We start from the raw sequence: 17,665 nt of genomic DNA on the forward strand, positions 1-17,665 counted from the left end.
CAAAGGCTGTCCCTGCCCATTGAGAACAAGGCCTGTGACATGTCCACACAGAGACAACCATCTGGAGGCAGCTGAAATAGAAGCACTCTGTTACTTGACATTCAGTCCTGCCTTCTTTCCGCTGAGAGACTGCCTTTCTACCTTCTAAAACCTCCATCCCTGATGTGCTGCAACGGTGACTTTATGCATTCTTTTTGTTGTTGTTGTTGTTGTTGTTGTTTAACTTTTATGATTGCTGAGATTGTAGCAGCCACTGAATCTCCTATGCTAAGGCCAAGCCATCTAAGCTTGATCCAAGATACTGACCTGAAAACAGCCTGGCCCTTGGATACAGAGATAGCGGGCAGATTTGTGGATATCAGGCACTTTAAAAAGCGTGAATGGCCGGGCGCGGTGGCTCACGCCTGTAATCCCAGCACTTTGGGAGGCCGAGGTGGGCGGGATCACAAGGTCAGGAGATCGAGACCACAGTGAAACCCCGTCTCTACTAAAAATACAAAAAATTAGCCAGGTGCGGTGGCGGGCGCCTGTAGTCCCAGCTACTCAGGAGGCTGAGGCAGGAGAATGGCGTGAACCCGGGAGGGGGAGCTTGCAGTGAGCCGAGATCGCGCCACTGCGCTCCAGCCTGGGCGACAGAGCGAGACTCTGTCTCAAAAAAAAAAAAAAAAAAAAAGGCATGAATATGCAAAATCACAGGTTGTCATGCAAGATTGAAAAGGAAGAGTGAAAAGATAGGGCTGTCAGGATAAACCCTATGGTACAAAAATCAAGTGAGGTGGAAACGAGGAGATGAAAGTCAATTGTGGTAACAATAATCACAAATAAATAGGAAGGGAGAATATAAAGAAAATCCAGCCTGTACTGTGAAATCTCTTATTCCCATTTATCATCTGAGGAGATTCCAAGGGCACCCATTTAATGACTTTTTGCAATTTGTGCTCTATCTTGATTTTAACTGATCTCCTAGAAACCCTGGGTAGACTCACATATCATTTGCTGTCAAATGAGTCTTCAAGAACAAATGCAGCTCCAGCCAGTGTTCTGTACAATCTACTAAAGATAGGTGTATGACTATCTGAGAGGCACACGTTGGCTCTCCAGCAGTCTTGGGCATTCTCCGTACAAAAACTGCAAAAATGATTTAGCGCAGTGTTAGCAGCAGCCTGACATTTTCCTCACCCGCGATTGCAATGTGACCTTTTGGGAGGCTGCATTTGCCTGAGGGAGGGAAGTCTCCTGGGACTTCACAGAGATTGCAATAGATTGATTATCATTGGGGACAGTGATGTTTGCCTCATAATAACTTACTAGTCTCCCGCCATCTCCACTGTACTTCCCTGGTACAATTTCCTTCCAGGCTTCAGAAAGGTATTAAAAAGGTTTAGTGTAATTCAGAGTAGGTTCAAAAGTATTTTAAAGTTCAAACGGAACTATTTGAAAGCAAAATTCCTTATGCAACAGTGGAAAAACGCAGGCTTGGTGTTGGAAGGCCTGGCGGTCATTTTTATGTGTCCCCTACTGTGGGGCTCTGGGCCTCAGGCCCTTCTTGGGTCAAACAGAAATAATGGCGCCTGCTTCACATAATGGCTGTAGAAAGTAAACTAGAGAATACGGTTTTGCATGCCTGGGACAGGGTGGGCACTTAGAAGACCCTCAGTTCTTTTCGTTCCCCCTCTCTCGTGCCTTCTCCCTCCCTCTGTCTCACTGATGATCCAATGAATTATGCAGCCAGATTAAGTTGACCCTTCATTTAATCAAACAAATGGTTGGTGTCTCTGCTTTACATAAAGTGTCATAATAGCAATAACTAATGTTTATATCCTGCCATGTACTTTAGGATATGCCTTCAAACACATGATCTACGATTGGGTATTTCACCTACACTAAACAAGGTAAAGCTTAGTGTCATCGCACATCACACCCCCTCTTGGGAACTCAGATATGTGTAATGAAGCCATCCCTAATCTTGCGAGCTCATCTTGTCCATGCGACTTAGCGGGCGTGAATGCCAAATATGCCAATAAATGAGGAGTGTGGCTTACCTGGGAGCCAGCCCATTTGGCAATGCAGTGTCTTCTTGGCACAGTGTTGAATTACAATTGCTGGTTCTGGCCGGAGGACAGTGTGGTAGGAATCTGTCTCTGGGGTCCTCACTCTACTCCTTCATGGATCTGTCCATTTTAGTAATTAAGGTGTTCATGGTTTTTCCTCTCAGGAAAAGAGGGATAGACACTTTCATATTGAAGAGTTAGTAAGTTAATGATTCATCCTTACCGGAACTAGAACCAAGCCCTCTTCATCTTCATCCCATTTCTAGGTTTCTGTAAATGTCAGTGGTTTTCTAAGTTCTCTTCTAGACGGAAGACTTGCCACCATCTCCCAGGGTGAACATCTTCATACCATCTCCCGGGGTGAACATCTCCACATCTGGAGTCAGAGATCTCCTCAGATCACCTCTGGCCAACTTTTTCTCCTGAGCTCCAGGCCCTCCAGTAGATATCCAACTGCCCATTGGCGGCTCCTCTTGGGGGTCACTAGCCATGCAAATTCAATGAGCCATCACATCTAGCTCCACTCCTGTCACCTCCTGCTGTGTGAATGTGGCACCATCCACCCAGATGCTAAACCGGAAACCTAGAGACCATCTCACTCTGCTCTCTGTCTTATTTTCTACAACCGGTCACCAAGTCTTGTCCATTCTACCTCCTGTCTTTTGAGCTCTATTCACATCTCTCCATCCCTGCCACCACTACTCCCAGTTAGTCTGGGAGTGACTCCCAGTTAGTCTCATTGCTTCCTGTCCAGACAATTAAAAACATAGTAGGAGCCGAGCATGGTGGCTCCTATAATCTCAGCATTTTGGCAGGCTGACGCTGGTGGATCACTTGAGCTCCGGAGTTCGAGACCAGCCTGAACGAAATGGTAAAACCCAGTCTCTACAAAAAGTACAAAAATCAGCCAGGTGTAGTGGTGCACACCTCTAGTCCCAGTTACTGGGGGTTGAGGTGGGAGCATTGCTTGAGCCCAGGGTGTCATGGCTGTAGTGAGAGCTATGATTGCACCACTGCACTCCAGCCTCAGGGACAGAGCGAGACCCTGTCTCAAGTAATAATAATAGTAGTAATAATGATAATAACCATAGTGATCCTCTCCCCCCATACCTTTTATCTCTTTACCCCTTTGCACTGCATTTTGGGAGTATTCCTTAGCCTGACCCTCTAACACATGAATTTACTACTCAGCAGTTTATTTCCAATATATCTAATTAGTTCTTGTCTGAACCCTTCCTTTATTACTCTGAGGATATAAATTGTATTTATTTTAAAGCACTGTTCTATTTGTTCTATTAACTCAGTTTCCCTAGGTGTAAGATTTTCTGTTAAGTTTGTTGTCTCTCATGGTGATGGTCCCTTTCAAGTTGTTTATGATTCTTGGTTGTAGGCTCAACTTGACCCTTGGAAGTCCCTGCTAGATTGGTCACCCCCTCTGTGCCCAGTGGGGAGGGGAGGCAGAGGAATCCGCTGGGGTTTATGGTACACACTGTTTTCAGGAAGAGCAGAAGAAAGCCAGGCCAGGTCACTGGGCTAGGGTGACCCGTTCCTTGCAGTCTCTGTCAGACTCTGGGTGTGGCTCCGTCTCTCTGACCCAGGCACTGCTGGATGTGGTAACAAACACTCTTTGCCAAAACCTAGCTCATGTCAGGGTGTGTGATGCTGGAGTGGACCACCTTGGCAGTTCTGGCTACGAACCCCAAAGATTCTCCTGGGGCCTCCTCCTGGCTTCCACCCGTCTAGACCATTGGTGTGGCTTCCGCCTTCTATGTTTGTATTTTTCTGTGGCAGTCAACGCTGCCATCAATCCAATATCCTTTGCTCCTAATCTTGGAGCCTTTTTTGGAATCTTAATATCTTCTAAGGAATAGACAGTTTTTTTAAAATGGAATTCAGTGTGTCATTATTTTTTCTTTATGGTTAATGTTTTTTTGTCACCTAAGAAATCTTTTCCCTGCCCAAAAGTCCTGAAGATTTTCTCCTACTGTTTTTTCTAAAAAATTTAATTTTTTTCTTTTTAAAGACTCTTATCGAATTCGAGATAACTTATGTGCTGATTGTTTTCCCATCTGAATAACTAGTTTTTGTAAAGCCATTTGTTGAAAAAATGATTCTTTCCTCTGGCAAATTATCTTTTCTTTGTTGAAAATCTACATCTATATGTTGGTTTATTTCTGGAACACTCATTCTGTTCCATTGATCTACATGTCTGTTCTTACAGCAGTACCATGCTGTCTTGCTTACACAGCTTTGTAATGCATCCTGAACTCAGCTAGGAGTTTCAACTTCCTTCTTTTTTTTTTTTTTTTTTTTTTTTTTTTTGACAGAGTCTCACTCTGTTGCCCAGGCTGGAGTTCAGTGGCACTGTCTCATCTCACTGCAACCTCCAGCTCCCAGGATCTAGTGATTCTTGGGCCTCACCCTCCTGAGTAGCTGGAACTACAGGCACGTGCCACCACACCTGGCTAATTTTTGTATTTTTAGTAGAGACAGGGTTTCACCATGTTGGCCAGGCGGGTCTCAAACTCCTGACTTCAGGTGATCCATCCCCCTCGGCCTCCCAAATTGCTGGAATTACAGGCACTAGCCACCACACCTGGCCCACCTTCTTTTTAATTTTTTTTTTTTGATTATTCTGGATTAGTTGCATTACATTATCAAGTTTAGAATTATGCTGTCAATCTTTACATAAAAGCCTTATAGAGTTTTGATTGGGATGGTGTTGACTCTATTCACCACTTCATAAGGAGTATGAGAATCTTTCCACAATACACTTTCATTTCCCCTCCCACTGCACTATGGTTGTCAGACATTTTATTTCTACATATAAGCCCCATGATATTGTTATTTTCATGTTAAACCGAACATTTTCTTGTGAGAAAGTGTTTTAAAGAGAGAAAATAAAGTCTTTAATCACATATCTACCATTTCTGATGCTTTCCATTCCTTTTTCATGATCTGAGTTTCCCTCTACAATCATTTTTTTAATAAGCCAGAAGAACTTTTAATATTTCTTGTAGTATTCTTACTTGCTGGGAAAGAATTATGTCAGTTTTTGTTTGTGTGTGTTGTTGAGTGTCTGGGTTGTATCGTCTTCCTTTGAGAAGCATTGAGTTCTGCTTTGGCAACCAGTTAAGTTACTTGCAGATCGGTTTGATAAAAGAATCCTCAAAACAAAGTCTTGTTTTTAAGGATTGTTATTGTGGGTCCAGAGTGGCCTTTATGCCAGTTTAGTTGAGTTCTACCAACTGCCCTGACCAATCTGGGTCACTGTTGCGTGTTCCAAATATTCAGTGATCTCTCTCCATTTTGGCTGATCAGGGCAGATGTCTCTAAGCCTTGTGCAAGGTTGGGGTGTTCTTCAGCTTATATCTCCCTTATATCACACAGCCCCGTGGAGGCTCGCCTTCCATGCACATTCTTAGTATTCAGCAACAGACTCAAGGGAACCCCTATGCAACATTCCTGAGCTCTTTCATTCTGTAACTCCCTCTTCTCCAGTCCTTGGTTCTGAAAATCCTGACTACTTCATCCTCACCCAACTCCAAGCTCCGTCTCCTCATGTCAGTGAGATTGCTGCCCTCTTTTTGGGTTCCCCTCCCTGGTCCACAGTCTGACAAATGCCTCCAAACAGCAAGTGAGAGGGATGTGGGGCTCCCTCGTTTATTTCCTTTCTGTCAGGGAGCAGTCCCACGCTGGTCATTGTCCAATGTCCGGAAACAATTGTCTCCCATGTTATGTCCAGTTTTCTACTTCTTTATGACAGAAGAGCTTGTCTGATAGCAGTTACTTCGTCATGCCTGGAAGCAGAGGTACCTGTAAAATCTCACATAAGCCTGTAATCCCAGCACTTTGGGAGGCCGAGTGGGGTGGATCATGAAGTCAGGAGTTCAAGACCAGCCTGAACAATGTGGTGAAACCTCTACTAAAAAAAAAAAAAAAAAATTAGCCAGGCGTGGTGGTGCATGACTGTAATCCCAGCTACTCAGGAGGCTGAGGCAGGAAAATGACTTGAACCCGAGAGGCGGAGGTTGCAGTGAGCCGAGATCATGCCACTGAACTCCAGCCTGGGCGACAGAGCAAGACTCCATCTCAAAAAAATCTCTCTCTCTCTCTCTCTCTCTCTCTCTCTCTCTCACCTAAGTGCCATATATATATATATATCTCACCTAAGTGCCATATATATATCTCTGTCACATAAGTGCCAGATAGATAGATAGATAGATAGATAGATAGATAGATAGATAGATCGATTGATCTCACATAAGTGCCATAGCTTGAGCCAGTGTCTACAGCTCCATGGTCTGATTCCTAAGGACAGAGAAATGGTTGACATCCTACCCCATGCAAAGCACAATGCCAGTCTCCATGGGGCATTAAATATTGTTAATTAGTTGTGATGTATAAACACATAAATGTGCAAAATAATGTCTTTGTTAGAATTTTGTTAAAATCTTTAACACACTATGGGATGAGCATCTCTACAATATAGTTAGAGCTACTTCCCAACACTATAGTTTTAATTTCCATCACATAAGGTTTTCTCATTAAGGTTTTGTTGCTGTTGTTCTGTGTGTTTTTGTGTGTGTGTGTGTGTGTGTGTGTATGTGCTTATAATGGAATTTTGATTGTATACCAGTGCAGTATACTTTCTACACAAAATCTGCACAATAATGGGTTGGGTGCGGTGGCTCATGCCTATAATACCAGCACTTTGGGAGGCAGAGGCAGGCAGATCACTTGAGGTCAGGAGTTTGAGACCAGCCTGGCCAACATGACGAAACCCCGTCTCTACTAAAAATACAAAAATTAGCCAGGTATGGCAGCGCACGCCTGTAGTCTCAGCTACTCTGGAGGCGGAGGCAGGAAAATTGCCTGAACCCAGGAGGCGAAGGTTGCAGCATACCATTGCACTACAGCCTGGGTGACAGAGCAAGACTATGTCTCAACGAAAGAAAGAAAAAAAAAAGGAGGGAGGGAAGGAAGGAAGGAAGGAAGGAGGGAGGGAGGGAGGGAGAGGGAGGGAGGGGGTGGGGGGAGAGAGAGAGAGAAAGAAAGAGAGAGAGAGAAAGAAAGAAAGAGAGAGAGAAAGAAAAGGAAAGGAAAGGAAAGAAAGGAAGAAAGAAAGAAAGGAAAGAAAGAAAGAAAGAAAGAAAGAAAGAAAGAAAGAAAGAAAGAAAAGAAGGAAAGAAAGAAAGAAAGAAAAAGAGAGAGAAAAGAAAAGAAAAGAAATAAATCCACACAATAACAAGATTCTGGCTGAAGTTGGTCACCCTGCCCTCACCATGCTGGGACCTGTTCTCATGGAGGGGATGTCAGCGTGTTTGCCATCCAGTTCTGGTTCATTTCATAACTGAGGCTTGGATGACCTGCCTCTTGTCACCTCATGCTTATTTACTGTTTAAATTTCTGTCCCACATTTTCCTTCCATTGGGTTTCTGCTTTGGTTTTTTGTTTGGGGTTTTTTTTTTGCTTGTTTGGCTGGTTGGATTTTTTGGTTTTGCCTTTAGGCTCCCAGTACAACCTCATTCCATTCCAATTTCTCTAGTTTAAAGCTGATGAGGGTCGGGGTTGGCTGTATTTTCTTACTTGTTTTTCAAAACTAACTAATTAGTTTATTTTAGAGGGAGGGTCTCACTCTGTTGTTCAGGCTGGAGGGCAGTGGTGTAATCATAGCTCAGTGTAGCCTCAGCCTCTTGAGTAGATGGGGCTACAGGCATGCACAACCATGTCCAGCTAATTAAAAAAATTTTTTTTGTAGAGACTGAGTCTTGCTATGTTGCTCAGGCTGGTCTCCATGTCCTGGCCTCAAGTGATTCTCCTGCCTTGGCCTCCTAAGGTGCTGGGATTGCAGGTGTGAGGCACCGCACCTGTCTTGGTGTGTATTTATTCATTGATCTTCATCCGCATCATCTTGTGCTTCAGCTGCATCTCAGCAGGGCTGGTCCCGGAGAGGAGAAGAGCAGGTGGCGCCCTGCCCCGCACTCATCTCAGCTTTCTTCTTCTGACAATCTTCTTTGTTCCTCACTTCCCTGTTATCAGAATCCAGCTGTCCAGTTCCACACAGAGGGTTAGACTTCCCAACACAGCTTGTAACTGAGCCTGGCAATGTCCTTTCTTTCCAACCTTTCTCATCTCCTCAGCAAAGCTGAGCCATTCTCTATGCCAGTTACTCCCAGCTGCCGTCTCACCCTCAGAAAACCGGACTGATCTTAAGGATAATGACTGATAGTGGCCCCCAGCACACCTAGTTCCTCAGGGGAGGAGAAACCCAATGAAAGGGCTTCCTGTTGGCATTTCAGGCACAGGAATGAAGAAGCTAAGGGAGTCATTCTGGGGACTGCCCTTCATGGAAGCTTCTCTGTTCCCATCTCCATCTCTGCCCCTTTCAGCATAGTACCAAATTCAGAGAACCACTGAGCCCACTGAGTTTACCAAAAGACACTCTCTATGAATGAAAGTGGCAACTCTAATAGTACATCTGAAGGCTCAAAATCATAGTCTTGGAAACTCTATAGATTTTGCCATTCTTGTTTGATATGAACGTTGATTATATTGATGAACAAGCTTTAAATTCACCCTTTTCTAGACACACGGAGCTGGAGTGAGGGACTTGTCTGTACAGCGTAGCCTGGATAACTTTAATAATTGATGTTTAAATAATCTCTCAACTATTTGCATGTCTGATGTCTGGGGAAATTGAAAGGCCTTGTTTTGTTGGCAGTGATAATCACTGGATATGCAGCAACACGATATGAATGACTAAAGTCTACTCTGGGCTCTGCATTTTTGCCATCATCAGGAATTTTGATGAAAAACGAAAGCTGATCTGGAAAAACAATTTGTGCCAAAGCTTTATATAAATGATTGATTTCACTCAAATTCATAGTCAGTGGTATTTAATCAGTCCTTTTCATCGAGATGTTTGACAATTAATCTTGGGCCAACTAAACATTCAATTGATTCAGATGTTAGGCTTTCATGAAACTGAAGCCGATTCTTTTAAACTGAGCAAATTCTAGCCAATGTCTTCCTCTCTAAAATTCTCCCAAAGATATTTATTTTAAGGTTCTCTCAATAGTGGGGCAGGATTGACTAATTGAGGTACTTGGGCTTGTAAAGAAGCATTTATCCTCTGGAATTTTCTTCTATTCTCATAGAGTATCTAAATGCCTTACAGCTCTTTTTCATGCTATGTAAAATATAACTTACTCCATATAAAAAGCAACAATATAAGGAATCAAAATGCTTGGTATAATCAACAGGAGCTGCTTCGATGTAAACTCTTAAAGGAGACAGGACTTCTCTTTGCAACCAAGTCTGATCTTGAGTTGGACAATGCAGGTCTGGGTGTGGTGAGGGGTGGGAGGACAGTTGGTGGAAAGAGAGCCCCTTAATGTGGACAAAATGCCTTAATGTTGAGATTATCCAGTGGCCCCGGCCATTTAACGAGGAGGCTTGTTGCTTCTTATTAATGGAAATGAATGCTCTTACTTCTCCCAGTCAGGTTCCAGCATTGCTGTCTATATGCTATTCGAAGTATCTGAACCCTCCCAGATGCCAGTCTCTGTGGGTGTAAGACAGGAAATTCAAAGTGGGTTTGGCCCAAGTACAAAGATATGAACTGTAACAGAGAAAGCTCTGTGGGATGGCCCCTATTATCTTTATACTGTTTCGAGCTAGGTGTTGAATGATGAGTAGCCTGGCTCTGTGGAAATTTTGGAGCATCAGGCCACTTTGTGTCTTAAGTGACAAAGTCCTAATTTAAGGACTAAAATTGAACTAATTTGAGCAACTGATTTAAGCAAGCAACTAATTTAATTCATTGGGAAGATCATGGGATATCTCACACAGGATCAAGAAAGTCACGAGCAGGGCCCAACCAGGTCCCTAGGATGCCCATTCTCAACTTTCCACTTCCTCCATGATGTCATCCTTCTCTCTTCCTGCAGACTGTGTTCTCCACAAGTTTCCACCAACAGGCCCTGGACTTTCCTTGCACAGCTTCAGCTACATTGAGCAACGCTGTCACTAGCATGGGTCTGAGTGTCCCCAGGAAGGGACTTGGATTAGCTGTGCACTCCTGGCTGGCTCCATGGAGGCTGAAGAGCAGGTTACCCAGGAGGGGAAGCACAGATTGGAAGAGAAGGGAGTCCCTGGTGGAAGCAGATAGGAAGGAGAGCACCAGTGGGCATGTGCAAGGCAGAAAAAACCCTGCAATGTACACGGCAAGATAGGCACTTAACTCACTCTGGGCCGATAATCCAATTGTGGTTGACCACAGGTTTTCTATGGTCTTTTAACCAATATCATTCTGACATGGTTGTCATTTAATGGTTTAAAACCAAAAAACAGCAAGCAATGTCCTAACCTACCTGTAGCTTTCCATTATACAACCATGGAAAGAGAGACAGAATTTGGTGGGTTTGGTTATATGGTTGTACATCGTAGTCTACCCTCCCAAGCACAGCACCCAGCACAGCTTGTCTTCTGGAAGAGGCAAAGATGGCTGGAGCAGAGGGTAAGAGCCCGGGACTGAAAGTCAGAAAACCTAGGCACTGGTACAGACTACTGACTGGTAATAGCATCCCCTGGCCCTCAGGTTCCTCATCTGTAAACGGAGCCTCTATTCCTGCCCACTCTGCAGGACCCAGGGAGGTCAATTCTGGAAATCATAAAGTACCATTTATACCAGAGGCTTTACCTAAGCAGGGGCAGCCATAGTACCTCATGGGTGCCTAGACAATTGTTGGATAAAATGCTTAATATAGATAAGGTTGCCTTTGCTGCTTTCTCCTTTCCGCAATGACTGGTGGCTGTGTTACTGTCACTATCTTATCAAACTTTCATTTAAACAAAGTGTCTTGGTGATGTAATGCCTTAACAGAAGGACCGAATCTCTAATGCTGATGTGCACTTGCCGGGAGCTGGGTTCAACTGCATGTTCACCGGAACCACAGGATCATTACATATTCACGCTTGCATATAAAGTTGCATTTACATTGGCAGACTTAAAATCCTGTGCACAATAGACATAAATATGTAAATAAGCAACGTAAACAAAGCTAAATATGTTACAAAACAACACACAAAAAGAACATTATTTATTTATTTATTTATTTATTTATTTTATTTTATTTTATTTTTTTTTTTTTTGAGACGGAGTCTCGCTCTGTCACCCAGGCTGGAGTGCAGTGGCCTGATCTCAGCTCACTGCAAGCTCCGCCTCCCGGGTTCACGCCATTCTCCTGCCTCAGCCTCCTGAGTAGCTGGGACCACAGGCGCCCGCCAGCTCACCTGGCTAGTTTTTTGTATTTTTTAGTAGAGATGGGGTTTCACTGTGTTAGCCAGGATGGTCTCGATCTCCTGACCTTGTGATCCACCCGTCTCGGCCTCCCAAATTGCTGGGATTACAGGCTTGAGCCACCGCGCCCGGCCCAAGAACATTTTTTAAAAGAATGAAAAACAAAAGCTGTCTAGGGGGTAGCTCTGTGGCTTGTTGTGGGTGTAGTCTACACTTAGTTGGAGAACTGGCTCTAATGACTTGGCCCTGCACAGAGCTGAGAAGGGCCCCAGCAATGATTCTCCAAGACCGTCAGGAGCAGTGTGTCTATGAGAACCCTTTCCCACTACTTGGGGGATTGAAGATACCTGTCAAAGCTGAAGGGACTGGTTTGGTCATTTGACAGGCAAGAAATTACTTAGCTGACCCCTGTGGGGTCTTTTTTTCTCTGCCTGCTGCCCTGGTGCCAGGTTGCAGGCTGATCTTGCCCGGTTCCTGGCTAATCAGACTGCAGGCTGGTGAATCATGGGACCCATCTTTGACAGCAGGCATCTGGCTTTTGGTCTTGGGTGTCCAAAGGCTGATGCCCACCACCCATGGAGCTATAAGCTCCTGTCGTGAACCTATGATTTGTGTCCAGTTGGTTGAGTGCTGCTCTGAGTTTTAGATGAAGGAGTCCACCTTGGGCCTCTACCCCACAAGGCAAAGGAAATCAGGAAATGTATGTGGGAAGTGTCTTAATGAGGCAATCTGTGCCACTCTTCAATCATGCCTGGCTGGATAATGTCTTCCTAGTCTCATCAGATTTTCAGTACCTTTTTAGTTAAAATGCTGAAACTTAAAGTTTGAAAGAGACTAGAAACTGGCCTCATTCAATGTGTTAATCTGTTTGAATAGTGTCATCTCATTTGACCAGAGGACCCTTACAGATGCGGTGGCCATTTATCTCACAACTTCTTTGGCTCTGTCCAGGTCCCCTGGCTGGTAATTTATGTTCATACTCACTCATGGGCCACCCCTCCCCATGAGGTCCTGGGCACAGTCACTCAGGGGCCATGTCTACCCGTGGGGTCCTGGGCACCTCTTTGCCAATCCCTCTCACAGAACCCTTCTGTGAACTACAGCCTTACATAATAAGAACTTTGTGCTTCTCAATATTTTTTTTTTAGACTGAAAGGAAACTTTCCCCCTTTCCCTGACTTTGGCTTCAGTTAGTTATTTCAAATGGCAAATGGCACAAGTTATTAAAATTCCAACATGGAAAGTTGCTTAATAAACAGGAAAGGAGGGTTGAGGACCCACCACTGAGCATGAATGCTAACCCTGTGGTTGCTGGCCCGTTGTTTAGGCAGGTTTCGGGCTGGCCTTGGGCGGGCGCTCTCTCTGTAGTGAACCTTCCTTGTCACTGTTCCTGGCTGCTGCTGTGAGCTGTTGTTATATGTACCACATACTTTCCTAATATCAAACTTAAGAAAACAAAAGCAGGGTCATATGAAACAACCTCATTTATATATGATCTGTGTAATCATAGACCCACTTTTAGATGACATTTATTCCCTCATCAGCTAAATACAGGGTGTTTGGTTCTATGAGGTAATTCAAAAAGAGAACAAACAAATTGAGGAGCCAAAACATTAAAATCCAAGGGAGAAAAGAGAAATACGACACCCAAATACATCTAAGGTAGAATAGGAGAACATTCAGGGGAGCAGAAGGTTTTTGGGCCAGGACCACACTTTCTTTTGAAAAAGAAAGAAAGAAAATGTGGTCCTGGCTAGAATAGAGAAGCAGGGAAAGCCCCTGAAGGAGGTAGAATCAGAGCTTGGCCTTGAAAGGTGGGTAAATGTGGCAGATGAAGGATGTGCACAAATCCTTTGACATCCTCCTCTTAAGAAATAGAATCTATACCCCTCCTCCTGAATGCCTGTAGGTTTTGTGAACTGCTTTGACCAATAGAACACAATGGCATTGATTTGTGTCAATCACCAGGCCAAGACCTAAAGATACTGGCAGCTTCCTCTTCCTGTCTTTTGGAATATCTGATCTTGGAATACTCTCTCTGGCATCCTAAGCCATCATGCTGGAGAGGCCACATATAGGCACTTTAGTTGACAATCTCAGCTGAGTCAAGCCTTCCAGCCATCCTGCCCAAGGTGCCACACAGGTGAGCGGAGCTATCTGGGACTCTCAAGTCCAGCCCATCTGCCAGCTGAGTATCATTGATGATCTCCATCAATACCACATGGAGCAGAAGAACTGCTGACTTGAGCCCTTCTTAAATTCCTAATCTCCAGGATTGTGAGCATAATAAAATGATGGTGGTTCTCTAAGCCTCTAAATCTGGGGTCAATTTTGAAGCAGTGATTGGTAACCGGAACAGTAGGGTTTTGAGTAACAGAGATAAGGGCCCAAAGGCATCCCAGAGACTGGGAATGTTGTAGGTAAAGCTATGAACCTATGAAGATGCAGATAATAGATACACGTATTTTGAGTTTTGGGGAGATTAGGAAAACTATAGGAAGCATAAGAAAAGAAAATCACTGCTGTACATGTTTAAGGGCTAAATAGAGAGTCTGAAGGTCTCTGTATATGTTATGTATTCTTACATATGTATAGTTAATGAAGTGCCACTAAGAGTCTATATTTTAAGTTTTTATTATAAAAATGTATAAAGATGTACAAACAGAGAACAGCGTAATAATCCCCTGTTGTCTCAGTCTGTTTGGGCTGCTATAACAAAATACCATGACCAGGTGCCTTATAAACAACAGAAATGGATTTCCCACAATTGTGGAGACTGGAAGTCCAAGATGGAGGCACCAGCAGATTTGGTGTCTGGTGGGGGCTCACTTCCTGGTTCGTAGATGGCGCCTTCTCACTGTGTTCTCACATGTTGGAAGGAAAGAGGGAGCTCACTAGGGGACCCTTTTTAAAGGGTACTAATCCCTTTCATGAAGGCTCTGCCCTCATGACCCTATCACCTCCTAAAGACCCCACCTCTAATACCATTACCTTGGGGGCACGAGTTTCAACAGATAAATTTTGGGAGGACAGAAACATTCAGACCATAGCTCCCGAACATATAATAATTGGGAGTCAAGGACTGTGTAAGTGATTTCCTGGCAAAAGAATGATCTCTGTTTGCCAATCTTTCTCCTGAACTATTTTAAGTGAAATCCCATCCCTTGTATCATTTTACCCATAAATACTTCAGTATATAGTTCTAACAGACAGGGCTTTAAAATTGCAAATACAATACCATTTTCACACCTAAAACATTTAGCAATGTCAAAATGAAGCCCACTCGGCTGTCAAATCTCTCTTACTGCTGGCTCCTCGGAAGCAGAGTAAAGCTGGACACGACCCTGCTGTGGTTGGTCCCTCTGAGGCCTCTCATAATCAAAGGCAGCTCCGTCTTAGATGTTCCCCACTTTCCCCAGTGTGCATTCGGCTCATGGCACACTCACAGGGTGGTGGCACTTCCTACAGTCCTCTATCCGCTATGGCCAGGTATCTGTGAACTGGAAGCCACAGAGGGAGGACCACTGAGGCCCCTGAGGCACGTGGAGGAAGGGGATGCTGTGTCTGGACTGCGTTTGAGAAGGTCAGTCTGACAATGTGTGACAACGATATATGGAATGGATTGGGGTCATCCACAATGAGAGCTCCTGGCCAAGGGAAGGAGGAGCAGAGAGGTATAAGAGCACTGGGTGGGGAGCTCAGAGGCCAGAGGGAGTTTGGTACTGAAAATAATTTCTAACATTTGTTGAGTGCTTACTGTGTACCAGGCTCTGTGCGTGTGATCCCTTACCCCAGTGTGACAGATAATATTGCCCCCATATTACCTCTGGCCTAGAGAGGACAGGTGATCTAATTACACAGTTTGTGCATAATGCAGAAAGAACTGGAACCCAAAGCCCGTGTCCTTAGCTACTGCCACATGGCAGAAACGAAGGCCCTGGGGTTCATTTGGTATATGGTATATCAAGGGAGAGAAAATGTGTATTATTAAACTGAGTGAGGCCGGGGAGAGACTTTGGGAAGCTGGTGAGTTTCGGTGGAGAGCTGAATGAGCTGAGTTATTCAAAGTGCAGTCTGAGGACCACTGATATCAGCATCCTCTAGGAGCCAATAAAAACAAAATGGAGACATCTGGGCCCCACCCAAGACCTACAAAATTCCAGGGATGTGATCCAGCAATCCGCACTAACAAGCCCCTTGGGATTTTCAGACTAAGTTTGAGAAACACTGGAATGAAAAATCAGACCAGACGTAGCAGAGGGAGAAAGGAGGGTCTTGCACATGAAAGGGATGACAAATTTAAGTGACTGGTAAGAAAAGGACCTTTGATAGTGTCTCGAATGTAGTTAGCATTTTGTAAGTGCTACAAACCGAATTTTTGTGTCTCCCCTAAATTCATACATTAAATCCTAATTCCTAAAGTGAGGTGTTGGGAGGTGGGGCCTTTGGGAGATGATCAGGTAAAGAGGATGGATCCCTCATGAGTGGGATTAGCGACCTCATAAAAGAGCCTCAGAGAGCTCCCTCACCCCTTCTACCATATGAGGACACAGCAAGAAGGTGCCATCTAGGAAGCAGGAAGCAGGACCTGACCAGACACCAAATCTGCTGGGGCCTAAGTCTTGGATTTCCAGCCTCCAGAACTGTGTGAAATCCATTTCTGTTGTTTATAAGCTACCCAGTTTATAGTATTTTGTTTAGCGGCCCAAATGGACTAAGATAATAAGTAAATATCGTTGAACAAATAGATGAAAAGGATCTTAGATACCAGCGTAAGAACTGACATAGTGTCTCCAGGCTGAACACATGAGTTCAGCCGCCCCTCTGAAGGCAGAGTGAGAGGCTCCATGCTACCGAACCCTCTCTGATCATATCCCGATTAAGTGAAGATTTTTTTTTTTTTTTTGAGATAGTGTCTCTTTTTGTCACCCAGGCTGGAGTGGAGTGGCACGATCTCAGCTCACTGCAACCTCCGCCTCCTGGGTTCAAGTGATTATCCTGCCTCAGCCTCCCAAGTAGCTGGGACTACAGGCATGTGCCACCATGCCTCGCTAATTTTTGTATTTTTGTAGAGAGGGGGTTTCACCATGTTGGCCAGGCTGGTCTCGAACTCCTGACCTCAAGTGATCTGCCCTCCTCAGCCTCCCAAAGTTCGGGAATTACAGGCGTGAACCACCATGACCCCCCTTAAGTGAAGAGAATTTGAATGTCATATTAGAAGCAGATACTGGTAGCAATTTGGGGTAAGGGGGGACGATCTCCACAAGATAAATAAGAGATTATAGCCATTATGTTTAAACATTATGTTCTAAACCAATCCAAACAGAACATTGGCTTTTCATGTGCTTTGATTTTTCTTTGTAATGATACATTTCTTGTCCTCAGGCAAAAGTAAATACATGCCTAGTTACTTTTAAAACTCCTATCCCCTATTCTACAGTTTCCTCAAGGCTTTAGAAGCACTTCTCCAAGATAACTTGATGTGTAACATTATCCTTCTGATTCTCTCTGACACCTTGGGCTGTATCACTATTTAACTCTCAGACCCACTTAGCACTTTTTTCTGTGGTCGGCCACCATCTGCCTTTACTAGCTCAATGTTAGAAGACTTCTTTCTCCTTCCTGCTGGAGAAATTCAGCTGCATTGCATGGAGAGCTAATTATGTGGAGGGACAGTAAGCACTTACCACTGGAAGGTATATTAAAAAAAAAACCGACTGGGTGCGGTGGCTCATACCTGTAAGTAATCCCAACACTTTGGGAGGCCAAGGCCAGTGAATCACCTGAGGTCAGGAGTTCAAGACCAGCCTGGCCAACATGGTGAAATCCCTTTTCTACTAAAAATACAAAATTAGCCGGGTCTCTTCGTGCATGCCTGTAATCCCAGCTACTCAGGAGGCTGAGGCAGGAGAATCGCTTGAACCCAGGAGGTGGAGGTTGTACTGAGTGAGATCAGGTCACTGCACTCCAGCCTGGGCAACAAGAGTGAAACTCCATCTCGGCAGGGCGGGGAGTGGGGGAAGGGGAGGGAGTGAGAACCTTGGTGAAGGAAAGAGGTAATCAGCTCAGTTCAGGGCGGATCTGGGAAGACAGGAGAGGTAATCTCACATCACCATCCTTTTGTAGCCCAGGCCTGGAAAGAATAATTAGGTGACCCGTTCAGAGTCCGTTGGGATAAAGTTGTTCTAGTTTTTGTTCACTACCCCGCCTTTTACGTGTCCTCTACGTTTGAACAGGCCCGTTACTGGGATGCAGTTCTGCCTTTCCCTTGGGCCTCACCTTAACGTCGCTGAAGTGTGCCGGGATTACA

At 44.5% G+C, this 17,665-nt stretch overlaps 1 protein-coding gene across 4 annotated transcripts in view; it reads left to right on the forward strand.

Moving 5' to 3' along the window:
- The window catches only part of ECRG4 (ECRG4 augurin precursor), a 43,338-nt gene that overhangs the window by 13,318 nt on the left and 12,355 nt on the right, over positions 1-17,665 (forward strand). The window lies entirely within an intron of this gene.

This window comes from Macaca mulatta, chromosome 13 (assembly GCF_049350105.2).
Source record: "Macaca mulatta isolate MMU2019108-1 chromosome 13, T2T-MMU8v2.0, whole genome shotgun sequence".
NCBI lineage: Eukaryota > Metazoa > Chordata > Mammalia > Primates > Cercopithecidae > Macaca > Macaca mulatta.